Consider the following 12,841-nt stretch of genomic DNA (forward strand, 5'->3'; position numbering starts at 1 on the left):
TCTAATGCTGGCACTTGGCAGGCTGAGGTATGTGTGCTCCCAGGGTTGTTAGATCAGAGCCTAAGCCTATTACAAGCCAGGCTCCGCCACCATCCTCCTTTGGGCCGCCAGACAAGTGATAGTGAAGAGAGGGCAGGAAAAATAAGACTCAATATGGCCAACGGAGAAGATAAACAAAGAGAATATACGATCCCTGGGCAAGGTGTGGACCGCTGATCCCAGGCCTCTCATCTCCTTGCCAGTCTCTCCTTCAAGATAGACCGAGAGTTGCGAGAACTGTGTGGAATCTTTCCAAGAGACGAGTTCCTCTGGCTTGGCACCAGGCTTTAGCCTTTTCCGTTTCACAGTGTGAGATTCCCAGGAAAGTTCCAGTTTCTCAGGGTCTGTCATCTCAACAGTTTGATATCTAAAGGAAAGGTCACCTGCATCTCTTCAGAATATATTCATTCCTGCCCGGATCATTACAGAAATGGCAAGTTTGGGTTCTTTAATAAGTCCAGGCTGGGCTAGAGGGTGGTCCTGTTTTGAAACGGGAGAAAGTAACCTGGTAGGAACTGGAGAGGGGACTCAGTGGATAAAGCGCTTGTTGTCCCAGCACAAAGATTCCCAGCACTTGTATAAAAGCTGAGTATGGAGGATATAAACCCAGCCCTAGGGGACAGGCAGGTGAATGGATCCTGGGGACTTGTTGGACAATGAATTCCAGTCACTGGATATGCCCCGGAAATGAATCCAGCTGAAACAGCAAGCTCCAAGAGAATGAGAGATCTCTCAAAAAAATAAGGTGAACCAATAATCAATCACCTTTGACCTCAACATGGGCTCTCACATGTACATGTGTCCTGCTCTCACATGTATACAACACACACACACGCCATACGAAAGGAAAGTTGTGAACAAGCTTGGCTTTGGTGTGACTCAAGGAGCCTCTCTCATGGCCGTCTAATCCCTCTGTGGGATAGGGTTGATTGGTTCTCCTTACCACAAGTTCCCTGGGGCAGGGACTGTATTCACTTCTCTGTGTTCTGATTTTCAGTTTCTCTCAGAGAGATGCGTGGTAGAAGCCGAACCTCATGTTCAGTTGCTTGTTGGCTTCTTTCCAGTTTGTGGGGGTTTACATAAAAGCAATGGAAAATTTTCAAGCCACTGGTCCATCCAGCTCCATTCCTAGAGATTCTGATTCAACTGATCAAGGCAGCAGCCTAGACCGACCTGACATGCAGCCAGCGTGGCAAAGCCTGGCGAAGGATTTCTCAGCCCTGCCACTGCTGACATTTTGAGCTGAATAAATTTTTGTCGGGAGCAAGGGGAAAGTGCTCTCTAGTGCACAGAATGCCTGGTCACACCACTGGCCTCTCTCAGCGGGTGTCAGTGGTCTTCAGCTGCTATTAGACAAAAAAGTCACCAAATGTTCAAAGGGGGCAAAATCACACTCTGTGTTTTTGTGTTGAGGTGGAGCCCAGAGCCTTGAGCAAGCTAAGCCTGTGTGCTGGCCCCTGGACATGCCCAAGCCTGCAGCTTGTTTAGAACTCTGGTCTCCGAGTTCCTCTAAGCTTCTCTATTGGTTTGGAAAGCCAATGATTTTGTTTTCCTCATCTGCTCTTAGAGGAAGCTCCTGGACTGCCTGAGGAAAGAACTAAGGTCCTGTCAACCCTTCTTTCCCTCCCTCCTTCCCTTCCCCTCCCTCTCCTTCTTACCCTCCCTCTCCTGAGTCTATTTTCTTAGCAGAAGGCTATGGAAGGAATCTTAAGTAGTAGATCTTGACACTTCTTTCCAGCTCTGACATCTGGCCGTACCTGTTGTCACCAGCAGCTGGATGAAATAGGAATGTGTTCTGCATTTGACACATTTATTGAAGAAAAATTCTATTTCCAAGTTAATTAATAAAAAGTTAATTAAAGTGCTGTGTGGTTGTAACTACTGACTCTACCTCCACCCCAATGAGTTTCCTGGGCCCATGCCCCATGCCCCAGCCTCCCAGAGGAGAGACTGAAAGGAAGTTCTGACATAGTTTTCATTCCTAAGTTATATAACCACTCTCAATGCAGAATATGATTTAAACAGACAGGAAGAAATAGCTTTTTTATGAAAGGACTTAAAAATGAGCATGATAGATTTAACTTTTAAAAAAAGAAGCAGGCTGGAGAAGTTTTTAAATATAGACTTTAAAAAGTATAATGCTAGCATTAAACGGATTATTTTTTTTTTCATGAGGGAGTGGAATTTTAGTATTCTCTGATCAAAGAGACCTTTCCCCTCCCTCCCTTTGTTTTCCTTCCTTCCTTCCTTCCTTCCTTCTTCCCTTCCTTCCTTCCTTCCTTCCTTCCTCCTTCCCTTCCTTCCTTCCTCCCTCCCTCCCTCCCTCCCTTCCTTCCTTCCTTCCTTCCTTCCTTCCTTCCTTCCTTCCTTCCTTCCTTCCTCCTTCCCTTCCTTCCTTCCTTCCTTCTTTCCTTCCTTCCTTCCTCCTTCCCTTCCTTCCTTCCTTCCTTCCTTCCTTCCTTCCTTCCTTCCTTCCTTTCTTCTTCCCTTCCTTTAATGAACTCTTCAGGAAGGAAAAATGGGCACAGCCCAAGGCCTATGCTGTGAACGGAATGCCCTGCCCTGGAGCTGTGCAAAGGGCAACCCTGCTTAGGCACCAGAGGAAGCCCTGCAGTACCCCCTGTAAAAGAGAGGGTCTCTGACGCAGCCTCAGTGAACCAAACAAGTGCAGTCTTTGTGCTACGGTTTAGGTATATGTTCCAGAAAGGCCCATCTATTGGAGGATTGGTTCCCCAGCCCATGATGCTAATGGCCTTTTAGAGGAGAGGGCCTATAAAGTCCTATAAAGGTTGTCTTGGAGGGTGTGTTGGAACCTGGGCATCTCCTTCTGTTTCCAGTCGCTATGCTGAGAGCAGCTTCCTCTACCACACGTCCCTGCTACAATGTACTGTGTCACCAGGCCCAGAGCAACTGGGCCATGGATCCTGGACTGAAGCCTCTGAAACTGTAAAAGCAAAAATTAATAACTAAAAATAAATAAATAAAGTGGATTTGCCTCAGATATTTGTTGAAGTAATCGAAATCTGGTTAACATCCCTTGCCATACCCCCCTCTCTCTGTGTGTGTCTCTCTCTGTCTGTCTCTCTCTGTCTCTCTGTCTCTCTTTCCCCTCTCCCCCATCTCCATATTCAACCCAGCCGCTGTGCACACTATCCACAGCTACTAGGTACTGCCTGGAACATACCTTGACTGCATTCATGCAGGTGCCTCCTCTCTGCCCTCCACTGCCTTCTCTACTCACGATTCTCTTAATCATTTGACTCAAATAAGGGTCAAAGTTCTTGCATTAGCTACAAGACTATCCCCAACTAATTCCCTCTACACAGAACACCATTATGGAGTTCCTTCAAACACAACTGGACAATTGCACTAGCTACCCCAACTCCCAAGGACCCTCTTTCCCGAGATCCACAGGGTCTACCTTCCTTTCTTCCTTCCTTCCTTCCTTCCTTCTTTCCTTCCTTCCTTCCTTCCTTCCTTCCTTCCTTCCTTCCTTCCTTCCTTCATTTCTTCCTTCCTTCCTCTCTCGTTTCCTCCCTCCCTTCCTTCATTCCTTCCAGGTTGAGGTCTCCTATTAAGTGCTTCCAACCTCACACATCCGTGTATGGAGTCCCAGAGCCCTAAGCACTGGTCTTACTTTTTTTTGTACTTGTCACCTCCAAATCTGCTACATTCTTACATTATGTGTGCTACTGCCCATTTTCCTTCATTGGGATGTAAGATGAAGACCCCAGAGGGTATGGCTCTTTATTTTTCTTTCATGTTTCTCAAGCACCTATGACTCAAACATAATAAATGTTCCCTAACAATTCTGGAGGAATGAAGAAAGGGAGGCTTTGTTGAGGCCCTCGCATTCTACCACTACATTGAACTATTTTTTTTAATAATCAAACCCAATTAAAAAATATTTATTTACTTATTATGTATACAATATTCTGTCTGTGTGTATGCCTGCAGGCCAGAAGAGGGCACCAGACCTCATCACAGATGGTTGTGAGCCACCATGCGGTTGTTGGGAATTGAACGCAGGACCTTTGGAAGAGCAGGCACTGCTCTTAACCACTGAGCCATCTCTCCAGCCCTTCATTGGACTATTTTTATCTTCCTCTTCCAGAAGCTACGAAGTCTGCTTTGGACAAGCAGCTGAGCTTCTAGCAGTCTTTTTTTTTTTTTTAAATTATTAGATGGGGTTAATGAGTTATCAGATTTACCCCAGCTGTAGATTAAATGAGCTTCTATGTTGAGACCAGTGCCTGGCACACATAGTCTTTGCTACATTAGCTGTTGTTATTGTTAGTATTGAGCTGTCTCCTAGGACAAAAATAGCAGACCCTGAGTGGAAATGAATGAATAGTGCATGGTCTATTTAGGTTTCTATTGCTGTGCTGAGTCACCATGACCAAAAGCAAGTACAGAGGACAAGGTTTATCTGGCTTACTCTTCACATATAGTCAATCACTGAAGGAAGTCAGGACAGGAACTCAAGCAGGGCAGGAACCTGGTGAGGGGAGCTGAAGCAGAGGCCATGGAGGGGTGCTGCTTACTACCTTGCTCCTCATGACTTGTTCAGCCTGCTTTCTTATAGAACCCAGGGCCATCAGCCCAGGGATGGCATCACCCACCATGGGCTGGGCTCTCTTCCATCAATCGCTAATCAAGAAAATGCCCTAGAGGCTTGCCTACAACCAGGTTTTATGGAGGCATTTTCTCAATTGAGATTGAGATGACTTTAGCTTGAGATCACTTTACCTTTCAGATGACTCTAGCTTGTGTCAAGTTGACATAAAAACTAGCCAGCACAGTGCATGAGCTCATGTATGGCTAACAAGCAAAAGCTGGGAGGCAGGAGGGAACATGAATGAATCATGGCCCACACAGAGGACTATGAGACTGTGCCAGGTGGGAAGAGGCAGGCATGGATAAATCCTGTGGGCTATGAAAGCCCACGTAGGAACGGGGCCTTCTTGGGGAAGAGTACAGAGAGTGAATGATCACAAGGCCCACATGAGAAAGGATGCCAGAGTTCAGGTAGGCGGGTGTGCACTCCTGTGGAAAGGAAAGATTCTGTCCTCTGAGCCCACAGCCACTACCATCATCAGAGGAGCTATGACTACTGGCACGGGGCCTCAGAACCAGGCTGCTTATAATCTCTCATGCAAGCAGATAAGCAAGTCATCAGACCCTCAGATTCCAGATCCCCCTTCACTCACCTTCCTCCCAGCTGTGAAGAACTCCGCCCAGGCTACACACAGTCTTGGGAAGTGACAGAGCACACGGTGAGAACTCCACCTGAGGAAGAAGGTGCTCCGCCTGAGAATCCGGCATCCATTCTGGAGTGAGACTTTCCAGGGAAGCAGACATTTGCTGACATCTCCGCAGGGAAGTTCACGAAACACTTAGGAAGAGCAACTGTAGTAGAAACAGAGGGTGAGCACATTGAGGGGGCAGAACTATCAGTAAGACTAATAAGACTTTCATCGTTAAGAAGTGAACCTACCAGCATCTTCAAAGCAAGAGTAGAAAGGCTCTCTCCATGTTCCACCAGCAGCAAAATTTTAAGCCATATGAATTGAACTGAATCTTCCCTACCATTAATTTTAAATATACTTTAATTTTTATTAACAGGCTCTTTGGGTATATTGCTCAATAGGGCAGTAGACTGTTTTTTCTCGTGAAAGAATATTTAGACTAGAAATTACCTTGCTGGTTAATAAAAAAGAGGAATCAAGCATGGCCAAAATACAACATGAAGGCAAGCGCTGGCACCCGCTCTCTCCGCCTATCCTCATCAGAACTCAGCAGGCACTATAGCAGTTTCTCCTAAAGGTTAGAAGAGAAAGCTCCCGGTTCTCATTAAAGCCCTCCTAAGTTCTGATTAGGAACAGATGATGGTTTGAAAACACCTGAGTTCTCCAGATGCAACAAAACCACTTTCTACAGCAAAGGGGCAAGCTTTGACAGGGTGCAAGGTGAAAAGAGCACAGCAGTGGAGTGGGGACGGCAGAAATGACCCGACTTTCCCACTTACTCTGACAGCTCCTGATCTTTATGCTAAATTGCTTCTCCCCTGGGCCCAGGAAAATTCACACTGACTTGTTAGTCTTTGATACTAGGTGGTGCTAAATACCTTAAAGCCAACAAAACCTTCTGAAGTCTAACACCTCTTTGTCCTGAGGACAGCCCAGCTCCTTCCTCTAGTTCCCAAGGGGCTTCTCCTTCTCAGCAGCCTGCTTCAGCACAGCCAGATGAGATACTACTGCCATTTAGAAACAGGCCAAACCCTGTATCTTCAGGGGATTGTATTTCTTAGGATTTTGCAGGGCTAGAGCAGAGCACTTGCATAGTCTGTAAGGCTCTGGGTTCCATCTCAAGCACTAGAGAGATGTAATTTTATGTTTTTTTCAGTACTAAGGTCAGGAGGCTAGCCTTGAATTCTCAGAGATCTACCTGCCTCCACCTCTGCCTCCTGAGTGCTGGGTTTAGACATGTATGTCCAGCCTTATTGATGAAGAGATTATTGTTGATTCAACGAATATGTATGTAAATGTATGATTGTTCTATCCTCTGATTGTTGCCTCTTCTAAATGAAATGGCTGTTTTCCTATTCATTTCTTGTGGCTGAAAACAGATCCAGAAGAAAGTTTTCCCTGATTTTTAGAATAAAATGTCATGTCCAATACTCTGCTTCAGCCCAGCAGACCTCCTTTTAGGGATGTTGTCAGCAGGGCAGAGGGCACATGCAGTCCAAGTAGGCTCAGGCAGCTACTGGCATGCAAGTTTGGCTGTACGTTACTCTACTGGGTCCTTGGAAACCCTTGTATTCTTTGACACCTTGCTTTGCATTAAGTCTATGGTCATTTAATCCAGTGGTTCTCAGATTTTGATCAGTCCTAAAATCATTAGCATCAGCATCTCCAGGGAAGGGGTGTCCTAAAGATTCTCTGGCCGGCCCCTATACCTCCTGAATCCCAGCCTCTGGGGTAATCCAGGTCATTTTCATCTATGGTCAGAAAACTGGTCTTCTTTCAGCAGGCTCCACAAAGAGGTCTGTCCTTAGCCTTTCTTTGTCAGTCAATGCTTTACCTGTGAAGTCTCCTTGTAAGGCCACTGTGACCCTGTCTGTGACAGCTCTGGCAGGCAGAGAGAAGGCTGCAGACACCTAGAGAAAAAACCTCAAACCTTCTGGGGCCTCTTTGAATCTTCACACCTTTAAAAAGGGTGAGAACTCACAAATGGGGGGTGGGGTGGACCCCAGCAAGCCCAACATCCTTAAAAGAGAAAAACAGCTGCTACCTGAAAGGGCAGCACAGCGAATGGAGGTGAGGAACCATAAAACATTTTTACTCTGACAAAGAGACTCTCTTCAGGGCAGGTGACAGCCTGTTTAACACAAAAGGAGAAGGGACAGGGCCCCAGGATGTTAATATGGGGACAGATGAGATACAAGGAAGAATCTGAGCTCTGACTTCAGTTAGCCATAGCACTGTTGGAAGAGAACCAGGAATGAGACCAAGGCAGCAGAGAGAGCAGTATCTTGGCCATTAGAGCTGCCCAGAAGGGGGATGGCATCTGTGGGGCACTGAGTCTCCATGACTATGTGTCATAGACAGCAGAGTAAAAACAATTTTTTAACTTTTTAATCACATCTATCTATCTATCTATCTATCTATCTATCTCTCTCTCTCTCTCTCTCTCTATCTATCTATCTATCTATCTATCATCTCTCTGCCTACTTATTTATTTATTGTGTTCATGTATATGTGTGTACATGTATGTAGACAACATGCCATAGCATGCTCGTGGAAGTCAGAGGACAACTTGCAGGAGATAATTCTCTCTTTCTACCACATGGGTCCCAGTGATTGAATTTAGTTCAGCAGGCTTGGAGACAAGTCCCTTAACCTGCTGAACCATCTTGCTGGCCTAGGCAATTTTTGTATTAGGCAAGAAACTACAGAAGCCAACATTTTTCAGATCTTGGACAATCTCAGAGCAGAAGAGCTTTTCTTCGAGTGCAATAATATGCCTTGGTGCTTCAGTTTAAGAAACAGCACGCCTGCTGAGTGGTGGTGGTGCGAGCCTTTAGTCCCAGCACTCAGGAGGTAGAGGGAGCTCTGTAAATTCAAGGCCAGCCTGGTCTACAAGAGCTAGTTCCAAGACAGGCTCCAAAGCTACAGAGAAACCCTGTCTCAAAAAAACCAAAAAGAAAGAAATAGCACATTCAAGAGGAGTCATCATGACTCTCATCACGTGACCTCTCTGACCTAGGACTTGGTCTCTTCCAATGCCAGTCCCTCTGACTCTTCATTTCTCTGATGACTTCTCTATTGTCCCCTCTCCTCAGCCATCTCCTGGGGTGCCCATCAGCTTCCTTAGTTGTGGTATCACCAAGATGACAATGCCTAAGGGGAGCAGGGAACATTTCAGTTGCAACCCCATGCCTCCCAGGGCCCTCTCCAGGGGTGGCACCCAGGCAAGGTGAGATTAGAGCTTTGAGAGTGTTGGTACAGCTGGAGGAAAGGGTAAACGAGTGGGTATACCCCAAAGTCTTGCCAGATGTAGGGTCACTTTGGCCAACCCATGTGGAGGTAGTTCAGAGGCTGTCTGAACTTCCTGGTGGAGAGCATCTCCAAATGTCAAGAGGGTGAATTTGAGATGGTCATGGGCTGTCGTGAAGGCTGTCCAGCCAGGGCCCTCCCTTCTCTGCTTAGCACTTGCAGGCTCTAGACTTTTTAAAATCCCAATGGAAACAGATTTTTTGTCATAGAATTCTTAGACTACTTAAACTTGTAGATTGTACAGACCCTATGATCACACTAAACGTCTACAGCCATGGTTCTCAACCTGTGGTCGTGACTCTTTGGAGGTCGAATGACTCTTTCACAGGGATCTCTTAAGAACATCAGAAAACACAGATATTTATTTTACATTACGATTCATAAAGTAGCAAAATTACAGTTATTAAGTAGCATCAAAAATAATTGTATGCTTGGGGGTCACCACAACATGAAGAACTGTATTAAAGGGGTCACATTGTTAAGGCTGAGAACCACTGATCTACAGGCAGAGAACGTTTTTCTTTTAGAAGGGTAACAAAAAGAATGATACTACAGAGACTTTACCTGTTTCCCAGCAATTAATTGCATTTTGTATTTCAGTCTGAGACTCTTTGGATGCAAATCCCAGACAACTACGTCATTCCACAAAGGAGACTCTCCCAAGCTTTGACAAAACACATCGGTGGTTCCTAACCACTCTAAGGCAAAAGGTCAATCAATGGATTGATCAAACAAAAAGAGGCAAACCCATGAAGAAAAGTACTAACCAACACTAAAAAAAAATGAGGACTGTCTGCATATGTGACAAATTCTTAGAGAAGAAACAGGGAAAGTGTGTATGAATATTTTTAAAAGGCAGACTTGTAAATGTTTGTGCTGAAAACAGATGAAAATGGAAAGATAAACCAGCAAGATGCCACCATGATATAAAGGATGGGAAGGGTACAAGTTAAAGGGATGAAGAAAGAAGCTGAGGGCTGGAGATGCGGCTCAGCTGTTAAAGGCTAAGCTCATAAGAAGGCTTAATTTGAATGCATACTGTTTTGTACATTTGACATTGGAACCAAGTGCCCAGCACTCACCCATTCATATGGATCAGGACTCTGATCCTCATGCTTGTGCAGCTAAGAGCTTCAGCTGATGAGTTATTTCCTAGGCCCAAAAGTGAGATTCTTACCAGGCAGCGGTGGCATATGCCTGTAATCCCAGCACTTGGGAGGCAGAGGCAGGAAGATCTCTGTGAATTTAAAGTAAGTGTGGTCTACAAAACAAGTTCCAAGACAGCCAGAGAAACCATGTCTCAAAAAACAAAGCAAAATAAAACGAGAAATGAGATTCTTAACATAGGAGAGACAGATACAAGTAGAAAAACACAGGCAAACAAAGCAACAACAAAACAATTGTACAAAAGCCCTTGAATTTGAATTGAAAATATCAATATGAATTTATACCCCATCTTTAAAAGTAGCAGGGGACTGAAAAGATAGTCCAGTGGTCAAGAGTGTACGTGATGGCACAGGAGAGAAGCTGATGGCAGCTCCACGGCACGGGTGAGTCTAGATGGCAGATGCGCTGCGCGAGAGAGACAACCAGAGGCAAGTGGAGGAGTCCAAAGCAGAAAGAAGTAGACTGAGCACCCAGCAGACTGGACACAACCAGGCTAGGGAATCGGGAGAAAATGGTTAGGGAGGTGGCAAGAGACAGAAAATAAAGCGTAGTGAAAGAGAAGAAGAGAGAGCAAGTTTGGGGATGGTGAGGCTAGTGACCCTGAGGAGGGTGAGTAGTAGGGGGAAGGGCTGGGAGATTAGTGTGGAGGCTTTGAAATGTTATAGAAATACATGTGAGTAAGGAGTGAGCGAGCCTGGAGGCCTGGCATCCTCAACTTTGATGTGCAATCACAGGTATATATGTCAATGGAGACCTATAAGTCCTTTCTGCCAGAGGGAAGGGAAATGACTCCTGGCGGATGGGAACCGGTTTCATAAGTTCCTGAAGAACACTGACTTTTATCAGCCACCAGAATCCTCCTTTTGTCCAGGCTGAGCTCATTTCTGGATGTTTGGACAGCCTGGGAACTAACAAAGAGCACTTGTTGCTCTTCCAGAGAACTCGGGTTCAGATAACCAGCACCCTCATCAGATGACTGACAACTGCCTGTAACTCCATTTCAGGAGATCAATGACATCCTATGGCCCATAGAGACACCCAGTAGCATGAGGCAGCCACACACAAATACACATAAGACAAATCTTAAAACTAACTTGGCTCTGACCTCTAGAAAGCTTCAAGGCTCATTAGCAGTCCAGTGGCAGGCAGCACGTCCCACCCTGGTGGCCAGGATGTGCTGACAGGCTGTTCCCCAATGAAGGCGACAAAGGGTGAGGGCTCCTTGAAAAACTGCTAACCACCAAATCTAGGCCAAGAAACGATGTGGGGCCTGGAATGTCTGCTATCTCAGATGCCGAGGAAGGTGCCGTCCACTGGAAGAGGCTCCCTCTAGTCAAAAAACAAGACGGCCTTTTTAGCATTAAAAGGTACAGTTTCAGTGAACAGAAGTTAAGAAATATGTTTAACCCCACAAGCTCATGACACCAAGCCAAACCTAAGGAGGTCATCTTTGGAGTATTCCATGTTTGAAAAGAGATGAGAAATAATTAAGTAAAGGCTCTGCCTTTTCTGTGCACTGTGCTACTCGGTCGCCAAAGGGTAGATAACAGGAAATAATCAGTTCATAAATCAAAGAATAATGGAAGGCTCCTGATAGAGCCTGTGCTAGCTTGAATTAGAATTCAGGGGCTGGGCTCCATACCCATCGCATTCCTCCTAACTCGCCCAGCCAAGTGTTACCACCAGACAACTGTTTGGTGTGACGGTGGCACCAATCAGCAGTATCTGCCAATATCATGACATCCTAGGCATCCTATAAGACACGCTTGCCAAAAGTTGTAGTCAAATGGCAAATTTACAGGAAAGACAGGAAACAAAAGAGCATATTAAAAGATATCACAGGAATGTATTTGGCATAATCTGCACTGAAGTTGGAAATAATGGGGGGGGGGAGAATTAGCGTGAGTAGCACCAATATAAGATTCTATAGTCCCACTCAGGTACACCAGTCAAGTTCTAGAATTTTCAACGGCGTGTGAAGATGCTGCTCCAGTCTGTGTGCAGTATGGGGAACAAGCATACTCTGCAGAGCTCACACCCCAGCTTCTTTCTGTAGTGCCCTATCTCCACAGCTGGAAGGTAGCGTCTGCATAGCCCTATGTTGCCTGCTCTTGGGTCCCTGAGTGCCCACCACCACTTAACTCCCTGCAGCCCCACCCGTAGTGGGCATATGCAGCAGCAAGATGTAGAGTATCAACTGTCGTCACTGTTAAGTATTTTTCTGACTGACAAAGCTCTCCGCCGACGCAATAATCCAAATCAAACCAGACCAGACAAAATTAGAAAAGAGCCCAGGTTAAATGGTCGGCAGCACTCCCGGGTGCTTCCCCCCCCCCCAAAAGAAAAAAAAACACGGAGAGGGGAACAGAGAACCGAAAGACCACAGAAAACCAGGAGACCACATGTTCACGCTCTGAGGGCAGTTTAAATAGACTGTGGGAGTGGTCTTGATCCTCCCTGGGGAGGGGGTCACCGTTTGACGGGCTTTCTTGGAGGTGGAGTCTGGACTGTGGCCACTCTCAGGGGAGGGGGCTTTGAAATGGAACCTTCCACCCAACATTTCAAGATGAATGCCAGGGGACTGGGGTGAAGCTCTCCAATGAAACATTCCAGACTTCTTTGGATAAGAATGTTAGGGGCTGAGGCAACGCTTTTAACAAAACAGGCACCTGCGTCTTCATTGACCATCTCATTGTAAGATTCCATTTCAGAACAAGAACCCCCTCAGCTGTTCCTAACCGAAGGAGCTGCCCGGAGCTGTGATGAATGCCAGCCAGCTCTTCCACTCAGTCCCTGCGATAGTCCCTCTTTGGTCCCATGCATAAATATAAAGTTAGGGTGGCTTAGGTACTGGGGTGGTTGTCCCATCATTTGAGTGCTTAACAGCCTCACTTCCGTGTGAGGGAGTCTCAGAAAAAATAAAAAATAAATAAACCTTTGTGGGGAACTGGGAAGACGTTTCTTTCAGGCAGGAAAAGCTGTCCATGACATCCCTTGTGGAAGGCAAAGCCATCCAAGTGACCACAGTCACTGGAGGAAATGAGGAGGCTCAGCTGTGAAGTGGAGAACAGAGGGTC

The sequence above is a fragment of the Arvicola amphibius genome, chromosome 3 (assembly GCF_903992535.2).
Source record: "Arvicola amphibius chromosome 3, mArvAmp1.2, whole genome shotgun sequence".
NCBI lineage: Eukaryota > Metazoa > Chordata > Mammalia > Rodentia > Cricetidae > Arvicola > Arvicola amphibius.